Raw genomic sequence first — 4,022 nt, 5'->3', positions numbered from 1 at the left:
AAGGAGACAAAAGTCTTATATAAATAACTACATTGAAAAATCCAAAGGATGGATAGAAATTCCTAAGGATACGGCCCTAAAGCAACAAATGACTCCCACACGTTGTAAGTGGGTCAAAAGGTAATTAGGTCATTATGTTATAAGAGGTGGCAGGCAACAATATAACAATGACCTAATTACCTTTTGACCCACTTACAACGTGTGGGAGTCATATGTTGCTTTAGGGCCGTATCCTTAGGAATTTCTATCCATCCTTTGGATTTTTCAAATGTAGTTATTTATATAAGACTTTTGTCTCCTTTTTAAAAGGCTTTGACCTTTGTATTTTTTTTTTTGGTTGGCTCACATGTTCTTGTAACACTGATGATGCTCTTGTTACAGAGGGAAAACGTTTTGTTCACATGTTTGTAGCCCTTTAGGGCTTTTTAAACTAATATACCATTTACCAAGAAGAAAATTTTTTATTAAATTTCACTTGTAATTAATGGTATACAGCCAACTACAGGAAGTTCTTCCTTGTGGATTTTCAAAACATATATGTTATATCGGGTTCATATTTGGTTGCTTTATAAGTGCTGAAATGTCATTAAAACACCAGCCCAGTCACCAGATTTGAATGTTATTGAAAATTTGTGACATTAAAAAATAACATAAATAGTACCCCAACTGTAACTGATAATAAAGAAGGACCTATAAAATATTAGCAATCATAGTTCACTGCCTTGTGTTTATTTTCTCATTCTTATTTAAAAGTTTGCTTTATCATTTTAGCTGACATCAAAATCATACATAAAATAATTCAAGGTATTTAAGTATGGTATATTTAAAACCCAAAACAAATAGCTTGTGCTATGTTAGAAGACGTATAGTAACTTACTTTCAGTATCAGTATGTAATTATTTTCTAATCAATATTGAGCTAGTGACACAAGTAGCGACTGCATCATTTCAGAATTTAAGCTGTGAGTCACTGTAGGTGTTGTAGTAATCAGAATCAGTAATATAATAATATTATTGTTCATAAAATAGGACTTTTCAACGCTTCTCATTTGTTTGAATATTAATTTATTTACTAAAAATTCAAATTCCATTATGTTATGTCTAACAGCTGATTGTCATTTGTCGAGTTTGAGCAAACTGACCTTGAATTATGCCTTGAATCAGAGTGGTGGGATCACGATCAGTAGAATGGTAGAATGCTGACGTCACAAAAATAATTCTACAATCGACAATTTTGGTATCACGTTAACACGCTTGGGAAAGTAGAATCGGTGCTCGGCAATGTTCGGATATTCTACTAGCCGTGTTAAAAATATCGCTTCTTCTTCTTAAAAATATTGCTGTTTGACGTGTGGTTGTCTTTATTTTGTGGTGGTTGTATTCCAAAAAGCTAACCTAAAGATTATTATTTGCAATTTGTTTATTTTTGTCTTATGTTGTTTGGAACTATTTTATTAGAAATCACTAAATTTTTGGATTTTACCTGTGACTAGGGAACATTGTTATATAAAGGTATTTTTATGTAGGTCTTTTTTCTATAAATTCCTGTTACTGTAAAGGAAAAATAACACATCAATAAGTTGTAGGTTCATATCACTTATTAATTATTATTAATATATTTTGATGTTTATATTAAATACCGATATAGTTCGACGTTCAGATGCTTCCTGCTCGGATATACAAAGAAATGAGCAATTAAGAAACGAAATAAATAGGTATAATATAGAGGAGAATAATGAGAAGGGAAAGTGATGCATTTACTTTAGGAGTTTGTAGATCTATTTATATCAACAACAGACATAGTGAACTATTTAATTATTAATTATTATTAATATATTTTGATGTTTATATTAAATACTGATATAGTTTGACGTTTAGATGCTTCCTGCTCATATACTTGGTCATATACAAAGAAATGAGCAATTAAGAAACCAAATAAATAGGTATAATATAGAGGAGAATAATGAGAAGGGAAAGTGATGCATTTACTTTAGGAGTTTGTAGATCTATTTATATTAACAACAGACATGGTGAACTATTTTTTTGAGAGGCTTATTCCTCATAATATGTCATAATCCGTTCATCCAAGCAGTGTTGAGCCTTCACTGCCAATTTTTGCCTCACTTATTTTTATGCAATAAGTTCCTATCAAAGAGTAGTCGGTCAGAGCTATCAGTTATTTTTCGTCCGCTATAACTTTTCCCATGTGTAGCGATTCATTTTCAAACAAATTAAGTCAAAACATAAAGTGAAATGAACGTTGACGTGTATATACATTTTGTATACTAATATACTAAACACATCGGCGTATGTTTCACTTTATGTTTTGATTTAATTTGTTTGAAAATGAATCGTGCCCCATGACAAAGATAAAATGGAACTGCTATATCAATTGCCCAAAATACTGTTATCAACCGTTTAAATGATGTAACAAATTTAACAATTGAACATCTAAGTGAAGAGTCGATTATCTTTCCTACTACATTCGTTCAAAAAGAGAATTTTAAAAGAAAATTTATGCAGAAGTTTAACTTTCCTGGCTGTGTAGGGGCCATAGTTTGCACACATGTTGCTATAATTGCTCCAACGGAACGGGAACATAACTATCTTAATAGAAAAGTTATCTTTCTAAAAATGTCCAAATTGTAACACTTGTTATATAACACTACTTACTTGTAATATTATATTATGTACTATGTGCTGCCAATAATCAATTTATAAAAATAATGTATTATCACATAAATATTATATTGCAAATATCGCAAAAATTTGTAGTATTTGTTGATATTTGTGTTGAAAAAATGACTAACAAAATAAAGAATAAGTAAAAAATTACAATCTTTTAGGCGTGTGATCCAGATTTAAAAATTTTAAACATCGATGCTAGATGGGGAGGTGCACCACATGATGCGTCATATGGAGAAACTCAAATGTAAAACTTTTTTGCAGCAGATCGTTTAAAATAGAGATCAAAACATTTTCCATTTCTATTTTGGCAAAGATTACTTTCACTTCTTAGTTATCTTTGCTGGACGGTGAAGCTTTATATCTTATTATGAAGTATTTTGAACATAAAACTTTTGTTTTATGGATGCATTGATCAAATATCTTAAAGAAATGTTTATTTAAAGTTTCATAATAATTTTTATAAGTAGTTTAATATTATTACTTATTTTTGCACTAGAAATAATAATTGTAAAGCTTCATTGACTAATGCCCAGTTTCACCAAAGATGAATAGTAGTTTATTCGATGAATAAAATTATTCAATTGATAAAACTGACACAACTATGTTTCTCTAACGTCAAATAGTACTTATTTTATTTATTTATCAAATAAATATTTACTCTTCAAATGAATTGACGAGTTAATCTCACTTTAAATATCTGTAACAAAGAAAATTTGTCAATTTAATTTTAAATTATCACACTATTCACTGATTTATTTGTTGTTGGTGAAACTGGCCATAGAGAGTAAAATTGCATTATTTTTCAATTTACATAAATTTGTGGTTTATTTGTGATTTATTCTTTGTTCTCATTTTAGTCTTGGTATGAAACGATGTTAAGACAATACTGTGTGCTTTTTCAGTCCTATGAAAGAAAATATTTTGGATGTAACAGAGAAGTACTACAACTTTGTTATGAAGATTTGTCTTTATGTTATTTTTATAATGTTCATGGATTATATTTGTTTTTATGTTTTCTTCAGTTTAAATAAAGTTTATGTTTTACCCATTATTGATTTTTATTTCAACCTGAAAATTATAATGATAATAGTAAGAGGATTCTGAGGTTTTTCTGCAGAAACAATGCATTTTTTGAGAAAAAATATTTCACAAAAATGAAGGTTAACACATTCGCGGACACGCTGTCATTTTATACACGTATTCTTATGGAGTAAATGACTTCATATGCAGTCATGACCGCGAATGTGTTAATTTTGTAAAAGTCAGACTGTCCTCTGTAGTTAATTACATATATTTTTATATTGTTCTGAAGCTGCTTCTTTGTGATATCGTATG

At 29.4% G+C, this 4,022-nt stretch overlaps 1 long non-coding RNA gene across 1 annotated transcript; it reads left to right on the top strand.

Annotated features, from left to right (window-relative positions):
• Positions 1 to 845: 845 nt before the first annotated feature.
• LOC126893286 (uncharacterized) lies at positions 846 to 3,735 on the top strand. The gene is made up of 2 exons (XR_007701115.1): positions 846 to 1,511; positions 3,545 to 3,735. It is a non-coding gene; the product is annotated as an uncharacterized LOC126893286 (long non-coding RNA).
• Positions 3,736 to 4,022: the final 287 nt, after the last annotated feature.

Source organism: Diabrotica virgifera, chromosome 10 (assembly GCF_917563875.1).
Source record: "Diabrotica virgifera virgifera chromosome 10, PGI_DIABVI_V3a".
Taxonomy (NCBI): Eukaryota; Metazoa; Arthropoda; class Insecta; order Coleoptera; family Chrysomelidae; genus Diabrotica; species Diabrotica virgifera.
This window is presented reverse-complemented; position numbering and strand designations above follow the sequence as displayed.